This window comes from Megalobrama amblycephala, linkage group LG1, assembly GCF_018812025.1.
Source record: "Megalobrama amblycephala isolate DHTTF-2021 linkage group LG1, ASM1881202v1, whole genome shotgun sequence".
Classification (NCBI taxonomy): domain Eukaryota; kingdom Metazoa; phylum Chordata; class Actinopteri; order Cypriniformes; family Xenocyprididae; genus Megalobrama; species Megalobrama amblycephala.
Genome location: NC_063044.1, coordinates 61,369,193 through 61,386,148, shown reverse-complemented (window position 1 = coordinate 61,386,148; position 16,956 = coordinate 61,369,193). Strand labels below are relative to the sequence as shown.

General features: G+C 42.0%; 1 long non-coding RNA gene across 2 annotated transcripts; it reads right to left on the bottom strand.

Annotated features, from left to right (window-relative positions):
- Positions 1 to 1,288: 1,288 nt before the first annotated feature.
- On the bottom strand, positions 1,289 to 2,765 carry LOC125278433. Of its 2 annotated transcripts, XR_007187143.1 has the most exons (3): positions 1,990 to 2,765; positions 1,692 to 1,897; positions 1,289 to 1,557 (listed from the first exon to the last, which is right to left on the bottom strand). It is a non-coding gene; the product is annotated as an uncharacterized LOC125278433 (long non-coding RNA). The 2 variants fall into 2 exon arrangements; XR_007187142.1 differs by having other exon boundaries at positions 1,289 to 1,897.
- Between the last annotated feature and the right edge of the window lie 14,191 nt (positions 2,766 to 16,956).

The following is a 16,956-nucleotide window of genomic DNA, read 5'->3' as shown; positions in this document are numbered from 1 at the left end:
GTATAACACGATGACGATAGAGAAACGACGGCAAGCAGCTTTCAAACTCTATCTGATCTGCCTGTCTCTCGCATGACCGTCACTCCAAAATAACAATGCACAATCACAGTGACGCCGATTGTGTTAAGCATTTACCTTATCTGAGAGAAATGTAGCAGAGCGTTGATCCGTCTCTTCATAGGAAGATTACAAACAGCGATTAATGACACACAGGCTGCGTCCGAAACCGCCTACTCAATGAGTAGGTACTTAATTTCAATAAGTACTTACTTAACGAGCGCTAAAAGAGTAGGTACTTAACAGCCAAATCTCGTTGAGTATGAATGAGATCCGAGAATAATCCGCCATGTTGACGTTATCATGTGACCTACGACGTTATCGCAAGCGCAACAACTGAAAAGATATGAGTGACTAATGTGATTTATTTTTTGTTACAAAAACCCAAATTCGCGTGAATATATTGTTAATTTCTTTATTTTATATGCAAAAATGTCCATCCACAAGCAAAGGTGGCATAAATCTCATTTGTTTTCCTCTTTTTCTTGTTGAATTAGCTTAGTTTCATCCCTCAGGCTTATAAATTAAAAGTAAATAACTTTTATGCATTATGATGTATTCAAAATATTTAATCTTGTCATCATGCTTTATGTCTTTGTATATAATCGCAAACTATGATGTATACAAACCCATATATTTTTTTTTTTGTCATTATTATTGTTCATTGTTAAAGATATGGTATTTTCCATGATCTTGTATGTAAATTGTAGATCCTGCAATAAAAATAAAGATATGAGCAACAGGTGCACCAACACCTCACAGCACCAGTAACTCAACCCTACCTAGTGCGGTTTTCCTCAGTGTTAGCGATGTCTGAAGCCAAAGAAGACATCAGCAGCTGCTCGAAGATCTCGTCTTTGGAGAAGACTGATTTTATACTCAAAGTAGTAAAAAGTACTTAAAATTAAGATTACACCAGAATGAACTGCTTTTCTAACACACCCCAACACTTACACACAATAATGATGATAAATGCTGACCAAAACTTAATTATATTATTTTTCATTTTACTTCTTTAATAAAACAAGCAAAATGTAATGTTTAGTTATATGACAGCTGTGCATGAACACACTAGACAAATACAGCTGATGTGAATACATCTCCATTTACAGTCAATTCATGCATTAATTCATTGCTTATTAAAATATATACATTTACTGATAATAGCATAATTAATAAGTAAAGAATTAATAAAAGTAATAATGACAAATAAATGCATATACAAGTCAACAACACACAAAACAAAGCTTTATTCAAATGTATTGATCTAACAATCAGGTATTTACAGTCCTGTTGTCATCTCAACACAGCTGTGCCGATTCTGCAGCTTTATTCTGATGAAGCAGCTGATGAACACCTTCATCCATCATGTCCCTCACTGCTGCTCTTCTCAATGGAGACATTGTTGATCCAGAGGATGAGGAAGATTATGATGATGGACCCCTGAACCCCTCAACCTTGGAGCAGGAGTGGGAGAAGATGTGCGGGACAATCTGGCTGCTGCAAACATTCGTGTGCTCTCCATCAGCAGATTAAAACATTTTACAATTAATTCATGTCAGCATTCTGTTTCTTGCCATACTTCATCTCATATTTTTACAATTACATGCTAATTTCTGTTGTAGCTTTATTACATTTGTGGTGTGGTGGTCTAAACCACTGAGCTGGTCAGCAGAAGGTTGCTGGTTCGATCTCTGCAGCGTCTCCTCCAGTGTGTCCTTGATCAAGTCACTTGGAAGGAGGAGTGATGGAGGGTCTCATCCATGACACTGAACCATTCCCAGGATCTGCTGTGGCTCTCCATCCTCAGTGCTCTCACCAGTCTGAGGACATTCACATCCTACAATAATGCACAAATATAATACAAAAGCAGTCATTTTAACAGCACAGTGTCATTTGATCTCTGTATTAGAAGTAACAAAATGATCTTACTTTATATTTTGTTACTTTATATATATTTTTATTTTGTTTCAGGTTTTCCTTTTTTTTCTAACAAATACTGTCGTCAGCTTTTCTTGCAGGTCCTGCTCCACCAAAGCTCTGAAGCAAATGCACAGACATCAAGAATCAGAAAAGTGCTGTAATAAGTCTGTTTAAATTCCAATAATTAAAATAAACTAGACTTTAGATTTAAATAGACTTTGTATTCATTTCTGTAGTATCCACACTCAAAGCCTTTGATGGCATCATTCCCCAGACATCAGACAAGATTCACGTTTCCTCTGAGATTTATGTGCTCAAATCTACATTCACATGTTGATGATGTGTTAACTCACTTCTTATCCAATACAAATGTTCCTTAATTTATTAACAATACTAATGGACAAATAAAATAGATTAAACTTATGTGTAGTTACTGTAGATTTGTTTATTTACATTATTTTCATTCATGTAATGTAAACAGTGTTGACAACAGTGAATAATAGCACACACACATCACTCATAATACATAATCCAGCACTCATAAATCATAATATTTGAAGAAGATGTTCGTGTTAGATGTTAAATAAACATTTAGTAAGCATCTTTAAGATGTATATGGTTTAGAATATGTAAATCCACTCTGGAGAATTAAGGTGTGTTTATCCCGTTATCTATACATAATAAATCGTGTTTTTACTGCAAAATCACAACAATAGTGTCTAGCATCTTTACACATTCAGCAGTTTACTCTACAGTAGTTCAGCAAATGTGTTTTTGGTTTTCAATACTCATATTTGACAGCATCCGCGCCGCTTTTCTCCTCCGTGTTCGATTATGACGTATCCTCTCCCGTGGCCTGCTGGGATAGAAAAGTATCCAGCAAGGAATACTTCAGAATCTGGGCGGAAGCAGTAGGCCATCCGGGAACTCCTCGACTACTATTTTATGATTACTGAGGTTTCTGACATACTTAATTGCTCGCCTACTGCTTTCCCCTATTATATATTAGGTAAGTAGGCGGTTTCGGACGCACTTTAAGTAGGCGCACGTCCGAATCTCGCGAGAATTAGTACGTCACGCAGGTAATTTTCGCCTACTCTTTTTGCTTCAGACATACTTATTCGCTCGCCTACTGCTTTTCCCCTACTAAATAGTAGAGAAGTAGGCGGTTTCGGACGCAGCCACTGTGTATACTAATTAGAGGACACTCAATCTTTTGCACTTTGTTTTGTTACTCTAGCTCCACCATGCGCCAAGATATGGTAGTGCACCCCCTATAGGGTGGGATGCACTTCGTCTCTGTAGGTTCTAGGAAGCTGAAATTGGGAATATATACTATTTATAGGGCACCCGATCTTTTGCATACAACAAGCATAATTGGTAATTTGAAAACGTGATTTAAAATTTCCTGACACATGCATAAAACAAGAATAATTGGCATTATCAAAACGTGATTCAAAATTTCCTGAAACATGCATAAAACAAGCATAATTGGCATTATCAAAACGTGATTCAAAATTTATTTAAAGATGCATAATTGATTTTAAAATTTATATAATTCGGTTATAAACACTGCAAAGAAAATGTCATAAGAACAGTTAAATGTCATATAACAAGAAACATGCCAGGTCCCCACGAAGGGTAGGGTCAGTTTGTGGGACAGGTTGAAGCTGTAAGTAGAAAGTAGTTCCATTAGTGTGCAAATAGAAAATCTACACATTAGCTATATGATGACAAAGATAAATGCAAATAAAGAAAAAAAAAAAGAAAAAAAATACTTACCTTATGAAAGCCTCTGTCGTTTACGTTTGAACGCCACAAAGGTCCTAACTGGCAAGTCCCTCTCTTGGCACAATTCCAGGTAGGCCTTTTATGCGTCGGCATGTGTTAGGGTAGGGTTTACCTCAACCAAAGCGGATTTCTTTGCAGTCCATCGTCCGAAGTTCGCGGGCACGGTTCTTGTGAACACTCGTTTGATGACCTGTTCCGCTGGTTCATCCGTGTGAACCAGTCTACGCTGTGCGTCTGTTGGGTGTGTGATTCTTAGGCGCCGTCTGGAGGGGGCGTAGCTGACACACCTGACACTTGTTGGATGAGGAGTTAAATGCCACTGAGACCGGTTGTGTGGGAGCTTTGGTTGAATGATTGCCTGGTTCCAGCTTGGTGCTTGATGGCCTGCGTTACGCTGAGTGTCCCGCCTGGTCCTAAAATGCTTCCTTATCTATATTATATTTATGTCCTTCTTGTGTAAAATAAATGTTTTCTGTAAAGAATTTGTGCGTCCTGTCTCCTGTTTGTTTCAGTCTAAGAGCCGGCTGTAACAAATGGGGGCTCGTCCGTAAATTTAAAACTAATGCGTTAATCACGTTTATTATGATTTTCGTTTGATTATTTGATTGTGTTTGGGATAAAGAAATCGCTAATGGTAGAAGACGGACCCTATAGTCAAAGCAGTTTGTTCACATTTTCATAGGTAAGTGGGAGTAGATTACAAGGTGAGATTTTATTCATTCCCCTGTTAGGCTTTAGCAACGCTTAGCGTTGGTTTGTTGTTTTTGTTTTTTATTTTTGTGCAGACTCCTGGGTTGAGTACATGGCCGTGGTTTGTGGATTGGGCAGATTTGCTCATTTCTCGGCCAGCGGTATTTGTGTTCAAAGGCGCTCAACTCTGGGGAGTTGCATGAAGATTCGGTTTAGGAAGTATAGTGGGGTGGTATGGGTGTAGTTTAGCAAGGGGAATTATGAATGATTTCTCATTTGTATTGACCATATTTATTTTTGTGTGCCTGTGAATTTGTGAATTGGAAATTTAAGAATGGCATCCATTGGAGATTTTATTAAAGCTCCGTCTGAGGGATTATTAAATTCGTTAGATAAAGAGCAATTGTGGGAACTTGTGGAACATTATGGGATCACAGAATTAGATAAACGCTTGAAAAAGAATGAGTTAAAAACTGCTTTAAAAGCGAAATTGAGTGAGAAAAATATTTTGTCCATTTCGTATTTTGGGAAGGTGAAGGAATCAATGGATATCTATTCAGGTTTATCGTTTGATCAGAAAAAGGAGATTCTTGAAATGCAGCAAATACATGATCGGGAGATGGCTAAGGTAGTTCAAATCTCCAAGGAAAAACATTGGATTATCCACTGAATTGTGCAATGCCATGTTGTAGCTGGCAACAATGACCTCGGCTGCAAGTGAAAAATTTGGCCCAGACACACAGACCAGAATAATAGTAATTTGCCCAAACTCTTGAGGCAAATAATGTGGTCTGAATGAAACGGATAATAATTCATAATCGGCTGAACAGTAGGTTCCATGGTTGCCCAGGTGTCATTGACAAACACCTTTTAAATGATTTCTGGCTGTCACAGTCCAGTCAAATTAACGAATATGCCTCGAGGTTTATGTCATCAGTCAAATAATACATGGTACATAGATTCATGTGTCGAAGACCTATGCATTTCCAAACTGAAGACATTTACATCTCATATCTTCTACCTGCTGAAATGTTCCTATAAATGTATTTCCCTTAAATGTGCATTAATAAATGTATTGTCCAACTAACCTGCTGCAGTCCAGTGCTCATCTTTTACTAACAGTGTTTTTTCTCTTACTGATAATATTTCATACCTGTTGAATTTACATTTTTAAATTAATTTGACTGATGAGCTCCCTTACGAAAATTAAGTTAAATTGGTTTTATTATTGAAAAAATATAGTAACCATGTTTTTTCGCGGGTTGATTACTTGTATTACCACAGTTTTACTACAAATACCATGGTTGATTTGTAGCTATGTTTTTTTTTACTTGTAGTAAAACCATGGTTAATTCTTGTAAGAACAGTATTAAAAAGATGAATGAATACACCTTAACTGCCTTAAAGAAATTTAATGATGTGTTAAGTAGACTAATCAGAATCGCATAAACAGCGCGATTACTTGAATTATTATTAATTATGAATTTTGACAAATGTGAATGCATACAGTGATTGTCAATTAAAAATGATGCAGAATACTGACTAAAATATGATCTCATTCATCAGGTCTCACGCACACTTCAGTGTTGCAGTCACTAGTTTAGATGAGCACTGACACTGTGGTGAAATAATGTTTACGAGCCACGGCTTTCTCAGATAAATTCTGTACACAGCAATCATCAAAGTATCTCTTCTCTTATCTCTGAAAATGTACGGATTTTGAAATTATTCCACCAATGTTTATTTTAAGAGGTGTTTATTCAACTAGGTGTTAACATTACATTGAATATAAACATAACCTGAAGAATCGATGCACTGCTTCGACGAGCAATCTCTCTTTCTCCTTTTCCTGTATGTTGTTTGTGGAGTGTATGTAATTTCAAGAGGAACATCACAAGGAGGACTCGGTGGAACTTTCATGTTATATTGAAGACAGTAATGTTATATTGAAGACTTAGTAATGTTCTGTTCTTTAGACAGACAGACGAACATGAGCTGCTGCGCCATCACATCACTTTATTCAACCCCCTCAGTAACCAAACATACACACGTGACTCTGGATGTCATTATATCAGATGACCACTAGATGTCCTCATGACCTCATATATGTATAACATATACAATATGTTACATCCCCCTTCTTAAGTATGTTCCTTTATACTGATGCATAGAACTTTTGCACAAACTTTCAAACACAACATTTGAGTTTGATTTAACCAAACTTTCAGCATAACTACAAATTATTAAACACATTTTCACAAATGCATTAATACCCAAACTATTGTATTTTAACTTATTACACATCCAACAATGCACCTACATTGTATTAACTCTCAGTCTTTGTATTTTTCAGGTATTTTTACAATTCTTCCAGACCTTGTACGGTAAGCTTGCTCTTTCTCTACACTTTCATTACCATTTCTTTCATTTGAAATGTCCTTATTGTCAAGTGCATGTCATGGCCTGCTGTCTGTGTTGCTGCTGTGTGTTTTATGTATACTTACCTGGCGTGAAGCTCTATTAAAGAGATATTTACTTGCAATTGTATCCAGCCTTCTTTTTCCGTGACAGAACGATCTGACCAACCATGGATGCAGCAAGTTCAGCAACTATCACGGAGTTCATCAATCACAGTATTTCTTGCATGGATCAGCAGCAGGAGAGCATCTCTTCCACCGGACGCGCTGTTCAGGCGTTGGTAATACAGGTGTCCGAGCTCTCCCAGCACCTGCAACAACTTCGCGCTCCCACTGCGCCAGCCCCGCCGCCTGTTCCCCCACCATCACCGGAGCGGGGAGACCTGCCGGAGCCCCGCCTCCCCGTCCCACAGAGCTATGCTGGTGAGCCAGATTTTTGTTGAGCGTTTCTTAACAAGTGTTCTCTTCACTTTGCTCTGCAGCCATGCACCTTCGAGAAAGAAGAATCAAAGGTAGCGTTTGTTCTAACCCTCCTGACCGGAAAGGCGGCGCTCTGGGGAACGGTGGTGTGGGAAAATCAAGATCAATGCTGCTCCTCGTTCCCGGCACTCTCCGCCGAGATGAGGAGGGTGTTCGACCGTGCAGTGGCAGGAAAGGAGGCCGCTCGTCAACTCACCGCCCTGAAACAGGGCAACCGCACGGTCGCCGACTATGCCATTCAGTTCCGCACCCTCGCGGCGGAGTGTCGGTGGAACGAGGAGGCGCAGTGGGATGTGTTCCTGCATGGGCTGGCCGATCGTATCCACCGTGAAATCTACGCGCTGGATCTACCTAAGACCTTCAATGGACTGGTTGAACTCGCTCTACGTGTGGACTCTCGCTTACAGAGGTTAGAGCTTTTAGAAGAATCTGGTGAGAAGCGCAGCGGAGGCGGCAGTCGTTTTTCCTCCGTGGTGGATACGGTCGGTCCTGTTTCCGATCCTGAGCCCATGCAGGTGGGGAGAGCTCTGCTTTCCCGGGAGGAGAGAGAGAGGCGGAGGTCCCAGGGTCTCTGTCTGTACTGCGGGGCGTCAGGACATATCATCAGGACCTGCCCGGTAAAAGACCAAGCCCGATAGTAAACTTGAGGCTACTATCGGGCGGGATCTCCGCCGAGAAGTCCTCGCCAGCCACCCTCCTCCCGGTAAGACTGAGATGGGCAACGCATAACATCACCTGCGACGCACTTCTGGACTCTGGGGCGGAGGGCAACTTCATGGAGATTTCTTTTGCACGACAACACGGTTTACCCACATCATCTCTGACGCACTCCATATCAGTCAACGCTCTCAATGGACAGTCTCTTCCCAGTGTCTCCCATACTACTGATTTCATCACCCTCATCACATCTGGTAACCACACTGAGAAGTCCCAATTTCTGCTCATGGACTCATCTCATGCACCTGTTGTTCTTGGACATCCCTGGCTCACCAAACACAATCCCTGCATCGACTGGCAACAAGGAACCATCACTGAGTGGAGCACCCAGTGTCACAAGTCTTGTCTTTTGTCTGCTTGTCCCACAGTGTCTGTTTCTGTTTTACAGGAGGAGGCGGTGGATTTGTCTAACGTGCCCAAGGAGTACATCGATCTGAAGGAAGTGTTCAGTAAGTCCCGGGCTGCTTCTCTTCCTCCTCATCGTCCCTATGACTGTGCGATAGATTTAGTTCCCGGTAAGTCTCCGCCTAAAGGCAAACTTTACTCTCTGTCGGAGAAATACATTTCTGATTCTCTAGCGGCTAAGTTCATCCGCCCTTCCTCATCTCCAGCGGGGGCGGGGTTCTTTTTTGTGGGGAAGAAGGACGGATCTTTGCGACCTTGTATTGATTACCGGGGGCTGAACAACATCACGGTAAAGAATACCTACCCGTTGCCGTTGATGTCTTCAGCCTTCGAGAGGTTGCAAGGAGCGTCCGTTTTCACTAAATTGGACTTAAGGAACGCTTATCATTTGGTCTGCATCAGGAAGGGGGATGAGTGGAAGACCGCTTTTAACACCCCCAGAGGGCACTTTGAATACTTGGTCATGCCCTTCGGGCTGTCCAACTCGCCCGCGGTCTTCCAGGCACTCGTCAATGACGTGTTGAGAGACATGGTTGACCAGTTCATATATGTCTACCTGGACGACATTTTTTCATGGTCTCTCCAGGAGCATGTTCAACACGTCAGACGAGTGCTTCAGCGGCTGCTAGAGAATGGGCTTTTTGTCAAGGCGGAGAAATGCGAATTTCATGCACAGTCTGTTTCTTTTCTAGGGTACATCGTCTCGTCTGAGGGAATTCGCATGGATCCTGACAAGGTTAAGGCTGTGGTGGATTGGCCAAACCCAGATTCCCGTAAGGCCCTACAGCGGTTTCTGGGGTTCGCTAATTTTTACCGGCGTTTTATTCGCAATTTCAGCCAACTAGCCGCGCCTCTGACCGCCTTGACCTTCCCCAGAACGACCTTCAGGTGGTCATTTGCAGCCCACACTGCATTTGCCAAACTGAAGAGCCGCTTCGTTTCGGCTCCTATTTTGATTGCCCCTAATCCTTCGCGTCAGTTCGTGGTGGAGGTCGATGCGTCAGAGGTGGGGGTAGGTGCAGTTCTTTCCCAGCGATCTCCCTCAGACAACAAGATGCATCCATGCGCGTATTTTTCGCATCGTTTATCTCCCGCCGAACGCAATTACGACATTGGTAATAGAGAGTTGTTGGCAGTCAAATTAGCGTTGGAAGAATGGCGTCACTGGTTAGAGGGATCGGGGGTTCCCTTTATTGTTTGGACTGATCACAAGAATTTAGAGTATATACGATCGGCTAAAAGGCTCAACTCTAGGCAGGCTCGGTGGGCACTTTTTTTCGGACGTTTTGACTTTACTCTATCGTACCGCCCGGGCTCCAAAAACATCAAGCCCGATTCTCTTTCTTGTATTTTTGACCCTTCCGAACGCCCGTCCACTCCAGAGTGTATTCTTCCCGAGACATTAGTGGTCTCCACTCTTACATGGGAGGTCGAATCGAAGGTCCTAGCGGCCTTAGAAGGGGTAACGCCTCCGCCCGGATGCCCACCGAACCGTTTGTTTGTGCCGGAGGAGCTAAGGTCCTGCGTTATCAAGTGGGGTCATTGTTCCAACGTGGCTTGCCATCCAGGGGTTAATCGAACCAGGTTTTTAATCAAGCAACGATTCTGGTGGCCAGCTATGGCTCGTGATATTCGCAGTTTTGTTTTGGCTTGTTCAGTTTGTGCCACTGGTAAGACTTCCAACCGACCTCCAGATGGGTTACTCCAACCTCTGTCTGTCCCTTTGAGACCCTGGTCCCATATCGCACTAGATTTTGTTACCGCCCTCCCACCCTCCCAAGGGTATACGGTTGTTTTGACCGTGGTGGACCGATTCTCGAAGGCGACCCATTTTATACTCTTAGCCAAATTACCCTCTGCTAAGGAGACAGCGGTTGCGGTCATTGATCACATCTTCCGGTTACATGGCCTCCCGGTGGATGTGGTTTCTGACAGGGGTCCCCAATTTGTGTCCAAATTCTGGCAGGAGTTTTGTAAGTTATTAGGGGCGACGGTTAGTCTTTCCTCTGGGTTCCATCCCCAGACCAATGGTCAGACTGAGAGGGCCAACCAAGATTTAGAGCGAATGTTGCGATGTTTGGCGTCCAAGAATCCTTCCTCCTGGAGTCAACAACTCTCTATGATTGAGTACGCTCACAATTCACTGCCAGTGTCTTCTACGGGCCTTTCTCCGTTTGAATGTAGTCTAGGTTACCAGCCACCTGTGTTTCCCAGTCTGGAGTCCGAGGTCGCGGTCCCCTCCGCTCACGCCTTCGTCCAGAGGTGCCGCCACACTTGGAACAGAGCCCGCGAGACTCTGCTGCAAGTGAGGGCGCGTACCAAGGCTAAGACCAACCGCCACCGGTCGAAGCCTCCCGTATACGTCGTGGGTCAAAAAGTGTGGCTTTCTACTAAGAACATTCCGCTCCACTCCGTTGCCAATAAGCTTGCTCCCAAATTCATTGGCCCGTTTACTGTCACTAAAATTATTAGTCCAGTGGCAGTCCGCCTCAAATTGCCTCCGGCGTACAGGAGGATTCATCCCGCCTTTCATGTGTCCAAAATTAAACCTGTTTTCCATTCTCATCTTAATCCGCCTACTCCGGTTCCTCCACCGCCGCGACTCATAGACGGGGAACCAACCTATTCGTTTAATCGTATTCTGGACTCTAGGTGGAGCGGACGCGGATTCCAGTACTTGGTGGACTGGGAAGGTTACGGTCTGGAGGAGAGAAGTTGGGTTCCTGCTAGGGACATTCTGGATCACTTCCTTATTGATGATTACAATCAACAGGTAAGGAGTTCTGGGAACGCCGTGAGGCGTTCCTAGGAGGGAGGGTACTGTCACGGTTCACTAATCCGCTGTCTCATACTGTTGTCTGTGTGTAGGTTTTGGGGTGTGTCACTTGATTTTTCTGTGTGGGCGTCGCCGCTGATTGCTGATCAGCGGCAGCTGTGGATCATTACACCTGCCTATATAACGCCTTGTCTTTCGTCTCATGTTTGTCAGATCGTTTGTTGGAGTCCTGGTGTTGTCCCGTTGTTTTCTCGTGTTTCTTGTTTCTGGATTGGATTCTCGTCGCTGGTTTCCTGTTTCCTGTCTGTCTCATTGGATTACTCGTTCTGGATTTCATTCACGGATACTCACACGGACACACGGACTCACCATTCGGATTATCATTCATCACGGACATTTCATCGCCCATCGAAGTCCCTGTGTTACCCCTCTCCTGCTGTCTGTGTTGCTGCTGTGTGTTTTATGTATACTTACCTGGCGTGAAGCTCTATTAAAGAGATATTTACTTGCAATTGTATACAGCCTTCTTTTTCCGTGACAGTGCATTGCTCTGTGATGCATCAACCGACTGCTGATTATCAGTATCCATGTCAACGCTTTTCTCAAATGTTGAAAAGTCTGTTTCTCTTGTTTTTCTTAAATGTCTGCGATTTCGTCTGAACAGCTTTCCATCAGGAGTCTTTACTATGAAAGAACGTGGCTGTTCATGCTTTTCCAGAACAACAGCTGGCTTCCATGAATCTCCCTTTTGCATCCTTATTCCTTCTCCAGGTTGCAGATCAGGTAAGTATTTAGCCATCCTGTCGTAGTACTGCTTCTGATTCTTCTGTCTCTGCTTAAGTTGCTCATGTACTTGCGAAATTGTCTCCGTGGTAAGCAATGCAGATGATATTGGTAGCTTCGTCCTGAGACGTCTCCCCATCAGTAATTGTGCAGGTGATAACCCTATCCCTTCCATTGGCGTGTTACGGTACTCCAGTAGTGCTATGTACGGATCACATTGACTACTCTGCGCTTTCTTTAAGAGATTTTTCACTGTTTGCACTGCTCTCTCAGCTCGCCCATTAGACTGTGCATAACTAGGACTTGAAGTCACATGCTTGAATCCCCATTCCTCTGCAAAACTTGAAAATTCAGCACTTGCATACTGAGGTCCATTGTCAGATACTACTATATCTGCAATTCCATGTCTTGCAAAGATGGATTTCATTTCTCTGATGACTCCACAGCTTGTCGTGTCCCTGAGTAGTTTTACCTCAATGTACTTTGAAAAGTAGTCCACACATAACAGAAATGCTGACCCATCATGGTAAAAAATGTCTGTACCTATTTTTTTCCAAGGTCGTCCTGGCACTTCATGTTGGAACAATGGCTCTTTTTGATTGTTGTTCCTGTTTTCATTGCAGGTAGCACATCTGGATACTGCATCCTCAATTTGTGTAGACATACCTGGCCAGTACAAAATGTCTCTGCCTCTTGCCTTACATTTGACAATTCCCAGGTGTGACTCATGTATTTTGTTGATCATCTCCTGTCTTAGCTGATTTGGAACAATGAGCTTATTTGCTTTAAATAACAGACCATCTTCATAACTGATTTCCTCTCGAAATGTCCAGTCTTGCTGTATTGCTCTTGGCATCATAGATCGTTCTTTCGCCCATCCAGTCAGCACTGCCTTTTTTAACATTTGCATCTCTGCATCCTCTGCTGTTGCTTTTTTGAAAGCGTCCAGTTTCTGTTCTGAAATAGGAAGTTGTGACGTAATCCAGTTTACTGCTAGATCCTCTTCTAGCAGATTTTCCTTCTGTTCATGTAGATAAGCACGACTTAAAGCATCTGCTATGTATAGTTCCTTACCAGGTTTATACATCACCTTCAGATTGTATCTCTGTAGTCGCAGAAGCATTCTTTGTAGTCTCATAGGAGCCTGATGCAGTGGCTTCTTAAATATACTCTCTAATGGCTTGTGATCACTTTCAATCATGATTTCCTTTCCGTACACATACTGGTGAAATTTCTCACATCCATAAACTATGACTAACAACTCCTTTTCAATTTGTGCATATCTACGCTGACAGTCGTTCAGAGCTCTCGAGCCATAAGCCACTGGCCTTCCTTCTTGCAGAATCACAGCTCCTATTCCTTCTGAACTGGAATCTACCGACAATGTGACCGGTTTGCTCACATCAAATAATTTCAAAGTAGGACTTTGAGTAACCAAATATTTCAGTTTTTCAAAACTTTGCTGTTGAGCTTCCTCCCAGTGCCACTCTGTCTCTTTCTCAAGCAATTTCCTCAAAGGTGCACTTATGTCAGACATATTGGGAATGAACTTTGCCAGATATTGCACTACTCCAAGAAATCTTTGCAGTTCTTGCTTGCTTTGTGGTGGTGGAATTTCAGTCACTGCCCTTATCTTTTCTTCATCTGGCTTAACTCCTTGAGCACTCAGTATGTGTCCTATGTATTTGATCTCTGTCATTCTTATTTTGCACTTGTTCCTGTTGAGTTTTAAATTGTTTTTTCTTGCACATTCCAGCAGCTTTATTAGCCTTTCATCATGCTCTTGAATGGAGTCTCCCCACACCAGCAAGTCATCGATGATATTTACCACACCTTCCAGTCCTTCTATCATTTGTGCAATGGATCTCTGAAAGACTTCTGACGCTGAGGATATACCGAAAGGTAACCTAAGAAAACGGTATCGCCCAATTGGCGTGTTCATTGTGCAAAGCTTTGAACTTTCATGATCCAGCTTTATCTGCCAAAACCCTTGATTTGCGTCTAGCACAGAAAAGTACTTTGCCTTCGGCATTCTTGAGACTACATCTTCTACTGTCAGCATTGGATAATGCTCTCTTTTTATTGCCAGATTGAGATCTTTAGGATCCATACAAATGCGCATTTTCTTTGATGTAACTACAGTTACCATGCTGTTGACCCATTCAGTTGGCTCAGTTTGCTTTGCGATGACCCCCATCTGCTCCATTCTTTGTAGTTCTTCCACCACTTTCTCCTGGTAAACAGCCTAAACCTTCAAATAGATCGTCAAAATCCTTGAATGTCACTGCTCTTTTCAATTTCATACAGTCTTTTAATCATGCCCATTTTTTGACATGCAGATCGTCCTAGAATGGCAGGTGCATCATGCTTCATTATTTCAAACAGGATTTTGTATTTCTGTCCTTTGTACACACAATTCAGTGCTTTCTTGCCCAATGGCGCCATCTTGTGTCCAGAATATGTAACAAGTTTGCAGCTTGACCTCTGCAGTCTCCCTGCTATGTTTAGCAACTTGTACACTCTTTCTGACATGACATTACATTCAGCTCCTGTATCCAGTGTCACTTTTACATCATTCTTGTTTATCTGGATTGTCTCGACCCATTGTTCATCCTCCTTACTTGAGTTGATGGACATTACATTTCTTTCTTTTTCCACTGTTATTGTACCAATAAACATGTTATCATCTTGTTCAATCACGTGCATTCTTTTACTCTGACTCTGCAGGTCTTTGGTATTACACATCTTTGCAAAATGATTTTTCTTCTGACAAGACTTACATGTTTTCCCGTAGGCTGGGCATTTCCTATACTCGTGCTTGTTGCCGCATCTGCTGCATTCCTTTCTCATCACTGACGTATGCTCTGATTTGGTGTCTCTTTTCTTTGGCTTTATGGATTCAACTTTGTGTACATTTACTTCATCATTGAGTGCTTTCATCTGACTCGACGTGATCTCGCTGGCCCTGCAAATGTCAATGGCCTTTTCCAATGTGAGATCCGTTTCTCTTAGAAGTCTGCCTTTTAGTTGATCCTCTCTTATGCCACATACAATCCTATCACGAATTAATGAATCGTGCAGATCACCAAACTCAGTCTTTTGCTTTGCTTTTCAGATCAGTGACGTACATGTCGATTGTTTCTGCAGGCCCTTGGGATCTCGTGAAAAAGACGTGTCTGATGTACGGTAGGTTTTTTCGAGGCTCACAGTAATTTTTAAACTTGTCTTTTAGTACTTGTATTTTATTTCTCTCCTCTTCTGAGAACTCAAATGTATTACATACTTTTATGGCCTCTTCCCCCGCCACGTGCAGAAATGTAGCACACAGCACCGTCTCAGACTTCTCTGCTACTCCGCTAGCTAGCGAGAAAAGTTCGATCCTCTGTATCCAGTTCTTCCAATTTTCCGCGAGGTTACCCTGCAGAATCAACGGCGGTGGTGGCTGTAACTGTGCCATCCTCTTTTCCTGCGTTTATATCAGTTTTATTCTGACACCATGTTCTGTTCTTTAGACAGACAGACGAACATGAGCTGCTGCGCCATCACATCACTTTATTCAACCCCCTCAGTAACCAAACATACAAACGTGACTCTGGATGTCATTATATCAGATGACCACTAGATGTCCTCATGACCTCATATATGTATAACATATACAATATGTTACAGTAAATCATTGCGGCTGTAAAATCATCTTGCTCATTAGTCCATTGTTTCTCAAACTTACCAATTCCACTTCAGCTTCGAGTGCAATGGCTCGATCGACAATGCATTTTAGACTCCAAATCCAGACCAAAATAAATGTAGAGAACATATCTCTAAAAATCTAAAAGTAAAACAACATCACAAATAAAATAAAAAACCACCACCCTGCCATAAATATGGTAGAACCATCACTTCTACCACTAAAGATTGCTTTATAAATAATCTTCCTGATCAGTTTTATCAATTTAAGGCCCTGATGTACTTCAAACAAAATTGATGTGACATTTCGAACAAAATCAGGCCAAAACGAAGTTCGTTTACTGTTCTTTTTGGAAGTTTGAATGGGCGTGTCAAAGTGAACTTTTAGGAAAAGCGTGGAACGTGTCTCTGAGTCATTTGATCTGTTGAGTTTGTTGAGGTAAGATCTCTGCGGGTGAAAACATGAACATACTGGATAGCTTACTTTATAGTAGAAAATGAAGTTGTGCTTCTGATGAAATGAGGCACTGACACTGTTTTTTGTGATTGATACTGTAAAGCTGCTGTAATCTATTTAATAAAGATCTATATGCTATATAAATAAACGTGACATGACTGGAGTGTTAATTTGCAGAGCTCGTGCTAACATACCCATGTTATGATCAGATGCTTTTCTTATGCTTTCTATAAAAAAAAGCTTGCTGTTGTGTTTATTTTGTTACTGAAAAGAAAGTGTACGTATTTACATTTTCATCTAACCATCGGTCTCAACAGTGTGGGCAGCGTCAGATGTTAGATTACAGTATATTGCAGCTCACGCATTTCGAATTTCGTTTTACCCCTAAACAAAGAACTTTGTTTGAAGTATATCGGGGTCTTTAGCATGCCAGACAGCTTAGAAGACCTCGACGCTGCAACAGAAACTACTGACTCTGTATTTTCCAGCACATTAGACTCAGTTGCTCCTCTGCACTTAAAGAAGATTAACCCTCTGGAGTCTGAGGCTGATTTGGGGCCTGGAGAAGTTTTGACATGCCCTGACATTTGTGCTTTTTTCAGTTGTTCATAAACATATTAATGACACAAGTGTCATTACACTGTATTCAGCACAAACTAGGCTACCATAATATGTGAGGAACATGTGTGTACATGTTTGTGTTTTTGAAGGAATAACGTTTATGCGTGGTTACTGAAAAAACAAAAAACTTAAGTCACTGATATAAGGCCAATAAA